The sequence below is a fragment of the Alligator mississippiensis genome, chromosome 6, assembly GCF_030867095.1.
Source record: "Alligator mississippiensis isolate rAllMis1 chromosome 6, rAllMis1, whole genome shotgun sequence".
Classification (NCBI taxonomy): domain Eukaryota; kingdom Metazoa; phylum Chordata; order Crocodylia; family Alligatoridae; genus Alligator; species Alligator mississippiensis.
Genome location: NC_081829.1, coordinates 17,444,691 through 17,458,018, shown reverse-complemented (window position 1 = coordinate 17,458,018; position 13,328 = coordinate 17,444,691). Strand labels below are relative to the sequence as shown.

General features: G+C 44.7%; 1 protein-coding gene across 3 annotated transcripts in view; it reads left to right on the top strand.

The window, feature by feature from the left end:
* The window catches only part of TLL2 (tolloid like 2), a 207,481-nt gene that overhangs the window by 65,832 nt on the left and 128,321 nt on the right, over positions 1–13,328 (top strand). The gene's annotated exons all lie outside the window — the stretch shown is intronic.

Genomic DNA, 13,328 nt, shown 5'->3' with positions numbered 1-13,328 from the left:
GCGGTTCCCAAACTCTGACAGATTGTGCAACACAAATTTAAAACGATGCAACCTTAACTACCACTACCAAATTTTTCAGTTCAACCTTAAGTACCACCAGCAAATTTTTGTCATATAAAGTCATTATAATAAATCTGTTAATGTGTACCACTGATGGGTTGTCTGCATACCACTGGTGATACCTGTACCACAGATTGGGAACTACTGCTTAGGGACTTCACAAAAGGTTACTTGAAGACCTGCTTCATAGTCTTTTCAGGTACTGAGGTCAGGCTTACTGGTCTGCAATTCCCTGGCTCTTCCTTTTCCCCTTTCTTAAAGATGGGCACTATATTTGCCTTTTTCCAATTGTTCAGGACCTCACCTGACCTCCATGAGTTCTCAAAGAGGATAGCTAATAGCTCTGAAATTACCTCAGCCAATTCCTTATAATGTGCATCTCTTCTGGGTCAGTTGACTGGAAAGCATCTAGCTTTTCTAAGTAATCTCAAACCTGGTCTTCCATTGCTCTAGACTGTTTTTCTCCTTCCTTATCTTTGCTTCTGACTGCACTTGTCACCTGGTCACTGCCCCTATTTGTGAAGACTGAAGCAGAAAAGGCATCAAACACTGGTCTTCTCTGCATCTTCCATAACTAGGTTGCCTTCTACATTCTCTAAGGAACCTATGACTTCTTGTATCTTCCTCTTACTTTTGACACACTTGTAGAATCCCTTTTTATTGCTTCTTACATCCCTTGCCAGCTGCATCTCAAATTGTCTTGGCCTTTATTTTCTCCGTGCCTACCCATGCAATATTCTTTTCCTCTTCCCTCGTATTATGACCAAGTTGCCACTTTTTGTAGAATTCCTTTTTGAGTTGCAGCTCATTGAAGTGACTGCTGTCTATCCAGGATGGCTTTCTGTTGCACTTCCCATTCTTCAGTCGCATCAGAACAGGGTGTATTTGATTTAAATCAAATCAATTTTAAATAATGATTTAAATGACTGGTCAGGAAGCCTTGATTTAATTGCTATTTCTACAAAAAGTTCATTCTTGTTGTTTGATAACCTTTATCCATTTAACTTCTTGAAACTTTGCACTTTTAGAGAGAGGTAAGGGCTTGACTGTGTACACAAACTTGCAGAGAGACGATAAGGCTGCTGGGTAGGTAAACAGGTCTGTTATCTCTCATCTTTGTATACTGATGTTAACAAAGATATTATGTCTGGAGATGCAAATCCACAGTATGAGAACTGAAACTAAACATTGCAGAAATGCTTCATGGACTCTTCTAGCATCAGAGCCTGCAATATCAACCATTTCTCACAGACCAAGGATGCCAAACCATTGCTGATAGAGGGCTAAATATAGTAGAATCTCTGGAAATACCCACCCATCCTAAGCAGAGCTTGACTAAGGCAGAGAAGCAAGACAAGATAGTCCATACAAGAACAGTCACCAAAACCACTGATTTTGAATTTTACAAGCTCATACTGAAATCTGTAAATCTGTTCCACCCCCAAAAATCTCAGTCAGTCATCCCAAAGTTCCTCTGCATCCTTCTTAAGAAAGTTTAAGTAACTCCAGGCTTTACTAGGAGTAACCAGGATGAAATCGAGCAAAGAGCATGTCCATTCATCTGGCAGTATTACCAAATGCAGAGTGCTATTCACTTGTGAAATTGCTTCCCTGGGGAGTGGAAGCCCTGATTTATTGGGATTATTGTAACCTTCCTACTTTGATCTGGAAGTGGGTTGTTCCTTCCAGAGAGCAATGTATACCATATTTCTGACATAACATAGGTTGCATTTGCCAGCATATGCTACAAGATCATTCACGCTGTAACAATGCTAGCTAATGTGTCATTGAATTTTTTTTCATTAAAGTGAAATACCAAGTTAGCAGAGATCAGCAGAGCTATAAAAACAGAGGGAAGGTGTGGGGAGGACTCTCAAGTAATATTGACAAATATGTACCAAGAAATGTGTTCACTGCCACAGCTGGCATATCAGAGATGCAGCCAGCTATTAAACATCACTCATCAACTTCAGATAGCTACAGTCTAGGGGTGTGCGAAGTGGGCCCTATTTGATTCAGATTCGGCCCAAATCAGGGACCGTGACTCAATTTGTTGATTCAGATCACTGTCCCCGATTCGATTCGACCGAATCTGAAGATTCGATGCTGGTTCGGAGAATCGGTGATTTGGACATAGACATAGCTTTAAAAGTTTTTTCTACATACTTTGAGGTAGCAGGTGCAGCTTGTGAATGCTGCGATGCTGCAATGGAGCATCCCACAGGAGTGCGGGGGAGCCCTCCATGTGCTTGGCAGCGAACCTAGAAGTGGACTGGAAATACTTCCAGTCCACTTCCAGGTCTGCTTAGGGGAGTGTTAGGGGGGGCTCCCCAGACCCAGGAGGCACCAGTTGCTGAGCTGGGAGATGTGGGGGGGGCTCCCCCAGCGCATTCCCCAGTGAACCCAGAAGTGCTTCTGGTCCACTTCCGGGTCTGCTGCTAAGCGCGCTGGGAAGCCCCCGTGCTTCTGTGGGACACTCCATGCGCCCCAGCATCACAATATTCATGAGCCCCTGGTACCTCGAGGTATGTAGAAAAAACATTTAAAGCTGTGTCTATGTCCAAATCTCTCTAAATCGATTCATGGGGTTCCGATTCAATTTGGAAAGATTAAAGGGTCCTCTGATTCAATTTGGATTCGGAGATTCGGCCACCGAGTTGGGCCGAATTTCCACCAAATTGAATCGGGGACTGAAGCTTCATGCAGCCCTATTAGAGTCATCACCCTGGTTGTGACATGTAAATTAATGTTGACACACAATGTAGACAACCCATGATCTTTCCTAAAGTTGTGAACAGAGCTGTAAATTAACACAACTCTTAAAACTACAACCAGGCCCCACCACAGGTTAGCTGATCTCCCCCCTTACCAGGTTTCTGCTTGAGGGGACATCCCCTAGAACAGTAGTCCTCAACCTCTCTGACCCTGCTGGCCAAATAAGTGGCACAAGGCCAGTCTGCAGGCCAGATTCTACGCACAGGGTTTTTCCATGGGCCTGAGCCAGGAGGAGGTCAGCGTAATTGGGCATGCTGGCCTGACATTGTCTGCTGGAACCAGTCTTAGAGCAACCACGTGCCAGCATAATCTGGTACAAAGGACCACATCATCTGGACTGCAGGACTCCCCATGGGTCCAAAAATTTGATGGACTGGAAGCAATGGCAGCATTAATTGCTGCAACTCCATGAGCCTTTAACACTGCTAATGCTCCCCTGCCATCAAATTTCCCGACGTGCAAGAAGCCCCATGAGCAGGATGACATAGCTTTGAGGGATGAAAGTTGAACAACACTGCTGAAGAACACTGCATAATTTTTTTTTTTTTAAAGTCACTATAAACCATGTCTGATATAAAATGTCAGGAGGACCCCTAAAATTTTCCCTGCATGCTCTACTGCAAGCAAGGCTAATATGTCTTAGTTGGTGCAGGCAAGTCAAGATGGTTAAGATAGAGAGGAGAAAAAAAAAGTCAGGATGAGTGAATGTGCTGAGCCACAGAAGTTGCAGTTCTGCTGGATAGGTGTGTCCAAGCATGGCTTTCAAAGAAGAGACAGGGATGGAAGTTTGGTAAGGCTGGAAGAGCTCTACCATAAATCATATAGTCCAATGTACTGCTTTTATTTAGTAATGATTTAATAAAGAGCTCCTCTCTCTCATTCTTAAAAGGTGCTGGAGGATGGGTTAGACAGCAACTGATTTAGTAAATTGGATGCCTTCTTATTTCAATATCAATCTTAGGCTCAGCTGAGTCCCTATTCCAGCTGCACTAACTTCAGCAGACTTATACCAGGGCTGAATTAGCTCTTAAGAATGCACTTTGCTGCATCAGCCTGTTACCTTGTGGAAGTATACAACCAGCACACCTCTAGGGACATAGACAAGAAGTTAAAAAAACCACAAGAGGCATAGAAAGCCATTTTTTTTCAAATGTTACTGAAAAACATTCTTGGTTTCAGCAGCCTGCTGAACTGCTACTACTGCATCACATCCAACAAAATCTGGTTTCACTCAGCGCAGCCAGACTCCTAAATCTTCTGAGCCACTGTACATGCCAGAGACAGACATTTTTCTCTCAATCATGGAAGTGCTTTTTTAATCTGGCCCTTGTCTAAAGCTTTGTTCACAGTCAGAAATCAAGAAAAGGTCTTAGAAATCAGGCTCAGAGAATTTAAATGAAGCCCTTTGAAATTAGCCATTAAATGAGTGAAATAAAAGGCAGAATTTCTTTAAAAGGAAAAAAACATAGTCCTCCTATGTGCTTAACACTTAGATGATTAGAAGACATTTAAAAGTCCAAGCTGTATTTCACTATTTGTGCTACATACACCTTACTCAGGTTGAACAGGGAAGGGACACTGGTTAGTATCACTTCCTATTCATGGATTTTTCCGGTTCCTGTTCATGATATGCTTTGGGTTTCTAACAGAACACAGGGATCTTTAAGCATTTGGCTCAGCCTTTGTTTAAACAAACAAACAAACCATTTACATAAAAAAAATTTCAAGAACTTTAATAATATTTATTTAATAAAATGTCAATGGAAATCAGAGTGGATCAAATTAGAACTCTAGGATTGGCTTAAATGTTGAATTTGAAGTTGATTGGACCCAATTGGATAACAGATTTTTGCAGTTGTCAGATGAGTACAACAGTGTATTGAACATTTATGGAATTTTATTGGCGCCAAAACTTGAGGGTGTTCACTTGAGCAGAACTGAAAATGGTAGGGGGCTTTGCTGTGTAAAACCATGCTTCAAGATTTGACAGGTATAAATAATATAGACAAATTATTCACAGCAATTTGGATGATACTACAGCCCTTTGCTGTGAATGTCTGAATGCTCTTGCTAGCAAGTAGTATTATAACTGATCCTAGATGTTTAAAAGTTATAAGGGAACTCAAGGAGTTCTTATCTATCTTTTAATGCTTGATGCTAATATAGTCAGTATTTTGGCTGTTTTCATTTGTAATTACAAGGGTTGGAAACCTGCTCTTCTGAAAAATGAAAGTCCAGATCCTTGTGTGATTACATGACTCCAGAAGCTGAGAAAAATACTGTCATGAGACTTGCTATAAAATGAATGAGCATTGGTAACACAGGGTGGCATGATGTCAAAAAACATTTTTAAGGGTATAAACAGATGTTGCCAAACGTAGCGAATCAGCTGTGCCAGGATGTGGCCCAGCACAGTTGATCTGCTTCATTGGGTGGATAGCACTCGAGGCACCCCTCTGTGAACACAGGAAATCCCAGGTTTCCCTGCTAGCACAGGAGCAATTAGGAATCCCCAGAAGCATCTCTGCTAGTGGAGGAACCCAAGGTTTCTCCATTTGTAGAGATACAAGGCAAGAGACTTGAACTTGCTCTTGTGTTGTCCCAGCCCTGAAACTGCACTGGAGCTGGTTCAAGGTTGTAGTGCGGTCCCAGTGCTGGGACCACCAATTGGCTGATTAGCAGTTCCAGCCCTGGGATCACGCCAGAGTGTTGGCTTTTGCCTGGGGTATCCCAAATGGGGGGAACTTAGGCAGTTGCTTCCAGGATTCGGAGCCCCAATTCTCTGCATCCCAGAAATGGCAATTCTCAGGGAACATGGGGTTGGGCCCCTGAAGTCCTGGGAACAGAGCTGCCCCAACAATCTGAAGGGTGCAGGCAGCTTTGGGCTTCCTACACTCATGTGTTTTAAAGTGAAACAGATGTCGACTAGGGTTGTGCGAAGCTTTGGTCCCTGATTTGATTCAGTAGAAATTCGGCCTGATTTGGTGGCCAAATCTCTGAATCCGAATTGAATCAAAGGACCTTTTAATCTCTCCAAATTGAGTCGGAGCCCTCAGAATTGATTTGGAAAGATTCGGACACAGACACAGCTTTAAATGTTTCTACGTATGTCTAGGTAGCAAGCAGCTCATGAATGCTGTGATGCTGGGGCACATAGAGTATCCCATAGAAGTGTGGGGGGCTCCCCAGTGCACTTGGCAGCAGATCCAGAAGTGGACCAGAAGCACTTCCGGTCTACTTGTGGGTCCTCTGGGGAGCACATGATTCTCCTAATCTGCATCAAATCTTCAGATTTGGATTAGGCCGAATCTAATAGGGGGTAATGATCCAATTCAGTGAATTGAATCACTTTCCCTGATGTGGGCTGAATCTGAATTGAATAGGGCCCACTTCACACACCCTTAATGTCGACCAGAAAATAACAGCATGAAATATACCACCTGTGTCTCAGCCAGAAATTTGGGTCATTTGTGCCATGACAAGAAGCGTGGATTTTTATAGTGGCACAAAGGCAATATTTATTTCCACCATTAGTCAGTTTTCCTTTGGAGTAGCCACTTGGTTCAGTGCAAGCTGACTCGCTGCACCCTAGCCAACAATCACTAGCATAGCACCTGCATGGTCAAGCTGGGAGAGCTGATAGCATGTCTGCTTGTTACTAGGATGAGGTAACTGCATCTTGCATCTCAAGAATCTATACTAAGGTTGCATTAATTTCAATGGGCTAAGTGAGCCAAGATAGTCACCAGTGTTAATATGACCCCATCGTTGTACACCCCTAAACAGTTAAGGCTCAAGGCTTCAAGCACAGAGACTTTCTGCTTGGGCCCAGGCAAACAATTGCCAAAAAATTCCTTTTACCCTTCTCTTAAAGATCCAAAAGAGTAAAGAAGAGTTTCAGCATATGAAATGTGAAGAATTAAAGAAGTCTTTAATTTTAGCACTATTCTTAGTGCAATTGCCTTTTAGCTGGAGGCGATTTTTATTGAAGGAAAAAAACCCAAACAAACCCTGCTTCAGTCTTTCAGATGGTACTAAATATGGTAATAACAGCCTAACACAGGTGACACTGAGGTTGCAATTACCCATGCAGGACCTCCAGTATTATAGCAATGGAGAAAATGAAGAGTCCAGCGTTACTCTCTGAGTCGAGGATGAGGTTTCAAAGATGGCAGAGAGGCTGAAAGAAAATATTATCACTTGTAAATTGAGTAGATTTGATCTGAAGTCACCAAGAAACATCTAGCTCCAAAACAGCAGTTGTACAGTATCAGACTCCAGAACTGAACCACGCAGAGCACAATGGAGAAGAGAGACTGAAGTATCGAGTGGTGAAATGGAAGAGACTGAACAAGGAATCCCAGGACTCGTGCTTGGACAAGTTAGACTGAACAAAACATGTCAGGACAGATCCTAGAGAGAACCCTGCACCTGCCTTCAGAGCTTCTATGAGGACAAACTAGCTAGTAGTTCTGATCAGGATATCCCTATTACACATGCATTTCTCATGACTTTGATAAAGAATTAATCTGTTCTTGCTTGGAAATATTCTAAAGTTTCAGCACCTGAGAAATGTTAAGCTGAGCCAATAGTGTATGAGCACATCAGAAGGCACAAATGATAAAAATATATCTGCATTGAGCCTGAACTTGCCATTTTGTCTCTTCTGGGATTCTCAGCAAATCGAAAAGATCCACTATTCCTACCAAATTAGAGGCTAACTATGGGCTCAACTGTACAGACCTTGCAAAGGCAGCACTATTGGACTAAACAAGGTTTCTCAGATGAGTAAACATTTCCAGGTCAGACTCAATACAACAAAAGGCTTTAAGTAATCGGTGCTGGAAGGAACCTCAATCACTTGCTGGTCCAACCCCCAGAGATGCAAATTTAAGACATCTCAGACATCTGCCTCTCCAGCCTCTTGTAGAGTCCCTTCCACTGGAGGTTTCCAACAGCTTCTTTAGTCACTATAATCCATAGGCAGTTTCTTTAGGTAGTTTGTTCCATGGTCCCACTGTTCTCAAAGTTACAAAGCTTTTCCTGAGATTTAATCTAATCAGAAGATATTTTGAACTTAGAAGCAGCAGAAGGATTGTACCAATTCACTATGTGATTAAACTAACGAGTTCACTTGTGCTGAACATGGGCATACAAAAGAGAAAGGAGTTCTCCATAGAGAAATGAAGCAGAAGACAGTCATGGAAAACTGGGGAGAACATAGAGGTTGTTCTAGAAAGCAGCATTTGCAGTGGAGAATGTTCCTAAATCAAAAGTGGCTAGAAGAAAAGAAAAGACAGAAGAAGTCAGCAGGAGATGAACAGGGAAGAAAATGGGATGGAGCATGAGGAAGTCTACAAACAGAGAGTTCTTGAACTAAGTGATGGAAACAACGAACTGCACCATAAAAGGCACGGTGAGCCCTTCACTGAAATGCAGGAGTACCTTGCTTTTAATGGATTTTGTCTCTAATAGCCCTGATGCTCCTTATTTCTCAGAGGCAAAGTTGACAACTCCCATAATTTTGTCACAAATCTCATAGTATTTGTTTTTTCCTGAAATCTCCAGGTGCTGGAATCAGGAAAACTTCAAATTTCATTCTTATGGAATAACTTTCTCCAATTCTGATGATTGCTAAGAAACACTTGAAAGCCATGATCTAAAGGACACACCGAGGGCGCAAAACCAGAAAAGACAGTGAATCTGAACCTAGTACTTTTAAGTTTGACTCATGAGTTATTGAAACTTGCCCCATGAGATCTGAATGCTTGCGGTTGGTAATGCTACAAATAAAGGTCACTGATGGGACAGTCACATCCCTGTCCTTCTCAGTACACAAGAGAAATCAGGCAGGAGCATTTTATCTTGGGGTCTAAGTAACTGGGGTCAGAAAGGGAAATCTTAGTGGTGGACATGGCTGGACTCTCACCTAGCCACACATCTAACAAGCAACTATTACTAGGATCTGTAATACAATAGCTGATTTAGCTTGCTTCTGCATCCATACGGCTGAGGGCAAGCAAAACTCGGGGGCATCCAAACCCCAAGCCTCCAGGCTTTGGCCTGCATGGAGGACACTTGCCAAAAGATTTGTAAGTATCTGAAGCCTCAGGCTGAAAAGCTCGGGGTGGAGGATACTGGTTGTAGGGCCATATATGGTTTTCAAGCAATTCAAAGGATTTGGAACTGATCTGGCTAATTTGACCTGGGACATAAAAAAATTTCCTTAAAAATAAAAACAGTAGCTGATTTTAATTAGAGCCCCATCTGTAGGATCTTGGAAAGAATATTCCCTAGCTAGAGCCTGGCAGCTGGAGATGCTCCACAAAGACTAACATAGCATGCATTTTAAAACAGCCCAACAAATCACCAACTGCACAATTATTTCTCCCCTCTCCCCTACAACAGCCAGAAAGTGTTTTCCAGGGACAAGAGAGAGAGAAGAATGGCAGGTCTGGTAGTTTGTTCAGGTCTGCAGCTCTCAGATATGAAGAGATTGTGTGTCTGTATATACGTATTAAGTACTTCCTGCACTATACAACTAATCCGATTAACAGCTTTAGGAAACTTTGAAATGTTATAATTCAAGGGGTCCCATTCATAAAATGTCTTGGGCTGTTTCTGCACAGAGGTCGCATTCTTCCCACTGGAAATAAAAAAGCACAGAACAGGACTTTCTCCCAAGGAAAGAATGGATTCCCCCCTCCACCCCATCAATTCATCATCCTCCCCTCTCTCCCCACCATGCTGAAGTGGACCAGACTTTTTCAATTCACACACAGGAGGAGTTAGCCCCAAGTGAGAAGAATCAATCGCTTCACCCCTGTAAAGAATCTGCTGCATGTCAGATTTGTAACAGTCTTCTATAGGCTCAGCACAGAGACAAAAAAGCCCATTAGGACATTCATGGAGCTGAACATTTACTAATTTGCAATAATGGGGAGAGTAGCAGACACCTAGTGGAAATTAATGAATAATGGGGGAGGGACCAAATAAGTGACATCATACACCTGGCCAATCAACTGAGAGCTGCATCATGTAATCAGCAAAGGATTACATGATGCAGCTCTCAGTTGATTAAAACTAAGGATTTAGGGTCATTTCCTGTGGGTTAATGACTGATTGGCAAAAACTGATGATCCCAGGGTCCAAAGGAGCTAGTCATTCTACTTACACTGCACAGCCTTAGGTTCCTGCCTAAGTTTAACCAGTTGTGTTGGTGGCATATTATATGCCTGGGGTGGTATGTTTTGTCATAAACTCTTGGTGCACAAAAGTGCGAGAGAATCCACAGGAAAGGTGCTGCACAGAGCTCAATTGCACAGAAGATGAAGTCAAGCATGCAAGAGGCATGCAAGATTGTGGGTTAAATTTTGAGGGGTGATGGTAGTTCAGTTGCACTGCACAAGGATTCTAGAAGATGAATGCCCTGTTTTACCTAGTTTCTTCATCCTACCCTCAGCCTGCCACTCTGCTATGCCAGCCCTTATCTGGGGAGTACCCAGTGAGCAGGCTTATAGGAGAGCAGGGCTGGAAGAGACCTCATAAGGTCAACTTGTCCAACCTCTGGCTCAAGGCAGGGTTGTCCCCAACTAAACCACCCCAGCAAATTGTCCGCATAACCAGCTCTTGAAAACTTCTGGGAATGGAGATACCACAGCTGCTGTAGGTAGCCTTCTCCAAAGCTTGGCCATCCTCATAGTCAAAAAGTTTCATCCTAAACTTAGTCCTGTCCCCTACAACCACTTAATAAAGCCTATCTCCATTCTCTCTCTAATTGCCCTTCAGGCATCGCATCCTTCTTCCATCTCCTCTTCTCCAAACTAAATAATCCCAATTCTTCTAACTTTTTTCAGACCTCTTATCATTTTTCTTCCTTTCCACTGGACTCTTAAGTTGTCAAAGTTTTTGTTGAAGTATGGTGCCCAATACAGGCCAAACTACTCTGGGTGAGGCCTCGCCAGTGCTGGCTAGAGCAGAAGAATTACTTCCCTTGACTTGCAAGTGACACTTCTGTGAATACATCCCCAGGATTGGGGTTGCCTTTTTTTTTTGCAACAAGAGCATGCTGCTGGCTGAATACAAATTCAGCTTATGGTCCACTATAACCCCCAGGTCCTGGGGACTACACTACTGTGGTCTAGCAAATTATACTGTAGTATGTACAAGTACATGTAGTTATTCAGTCCCAAGTACAGGACTTTGCACTTATCCTTCTTGAATCTCAGTTGATTGATTGTGGATGATTTATCCAGTCCCCAATCCAAGTCATTCTGGATCCTAACCTTGCCCTCCAGAGGGTCTGGAACTCCACCCAACTTGGTGACATCCACAAATTTGCTCAGCAGGCACTCAATCCCATCATTAATGAAGATGTTAAACAGTATCACACCCAGGGCAGACCCCAGAGAAGTCCACTTGATACCTCCTCCCAACTAGACATTGAGTCATTAATGACTACTCATTGAGCACAATGATCCAATCAGTTATACATCCACCTTGTAGCACTTTCATCTAGTGTGCATTTCCTTAGCTTACTAATGAGAATGTCATGGGAGATGGTGTCAAAAGCCTTGTTAAATTCAAGGCATCTCACATCCACTGCTCTCTGCCAATCCACAGAACCTGCCACCTTATCACAGAACAAAATCAGGTTGCTGAGGCATGACTTGCTCTTGGTGAATCCATCCTGGCTGTTTCTGACTATCCTATTATCCTCTAGAGTAGCAGTTCCCAAACTCTGACAGATTGAGTACCACCAGTTTAAAATAATACAGCCTTAAGTACCACCAGCAAACTTTTCATACACAGAGGTAACAGACTATGTATTCAAACAGCATCAAAACCTTTAGTAATCATAAAACATTGTTTTATCAGTTACAGTAGTCATATAAAACGATTGTAAATTGGAAAAAAGATGGTGTAAACCAGGGGTAGGGAACGTTTTTGGCCGGAGTGCTGAAAAAACACAATGTCTACCCTGTGAAGTGCTGGCATACCAGAAAAACAAAATTGAGGCAGGGGGTACGTGGCAGGACACATTGCATTTTAAATTTTCTAATATAATAAAAGGCTTAGTACTTCCATCTGTCTGTCCATAACACTGGGGGCCAACTGTGCATGTGCCCTGGAGAGGGTGGGCAGCAACTGGGTACACGGCCCCTCCCCCTCAGGCAGGGAGCCGGAGGTGGAGGGAGACCTTAGGCTTTACAACTGTATTGGCTTTCCCTGACTCCTGTCAAAGTTGATAGGAGACAGGGGCAGTAGGACCCAGGAAAAGCCTCAGTGGGACTGAGCAGCCCAGCTTGCCCCACCCCCAGCAATTGCACTCTCTGCCTGCTGGCACTGTCCCTATCACATGGCCTGGCTGCATTGCCAGAGCAGGGAGCATGGAGCCACCCAGGAGGGGGTATGCGTGTCTGCAACGTTCCCTTTAAGGTGTAGCAGTCCGTGAGCTTGCCGCTTTGGTCCATGAGCATGCCGCTTCGGTCCCGCCTCCCCCGTTCAGCTTGTGCTGCTTCGGAAACCACAGGTGCCTGAGGGGCACCCTGCATAGATCCCTATAAGGGTCAGGGACCCTGGTACTGTAGTGGAGGGTGATCAGCCTTGTCTGGGGTCAGGGACCCCAGGGGACTGGAATGGATGGAGAGGAGCCTTGCCTGGGCCAGGGACCCCAGGGGACCTGGACGATATGTGGAACAGGGCCAGGGGCCTGGAGGCCAAAGGGGCTGCTGCACTGCACATGGGGTCGAGCCCTGCCTATTCCCTCCAGGACAGTGTGATATGCTGCCACACTTGCCAGCAGGAGAGCTCCATCCCCGGCTAGTGTGCACAGCTTCCAGGCAGGGCAGATGCCACTGCTGCAGGCTGCAGCCAGAGCCCGCCCCAGCCCCCGTCTCACCTCGGGGAGTGAGGAGGCACATGGCATCAAGGTTGGGGAGTGGAGTAGTTCCTCGGAGCTGGCAGAGCAATTCCCTGGAGCTAGCCCCTGCCCCCACCTCGCCTTGTCTTGCCTTGCCTTAGGGAGCGAGGAGGCACATGGCATCAGGGCTGGGGAGTGGAGCGGTTTCCTGGCTCCAGCCCCAAGCCCCAGCGTCCACCCTGCCTCACCTTGGGGAGCGAGGATGCACTCTGCCCCAGCCCTGCCCCCGCCCCCACCTTGCTTTGAGGAGGAGCCACTGCCTGAGCTTACCTCTGGTAAGTGTCCCACACCAGCCCTGGTGCCTCTGCCACACCCCACACCCAGCTCCTCTCCAGGAAGCTGCTGCTCAGCTCCTCTCCGGGTGGGTGCACAGCATTAGTAAGGTAGTGCATGGCAAGATTTTAAATTGTTCATGGCCGCGCATATGCGCACCTTGGAGGAAACTTTGTGTGCCTGGTGTGGGTGTGTGTGGTGTGAGTATGTGTGGGGTGTGTGTGGTGTGTGTAGCCAGGGGCAGAGTGGGTGGGTGGGTGTGGTTGTGCAGCTGGGGCAGAGTGGGTGGTCACAAGAT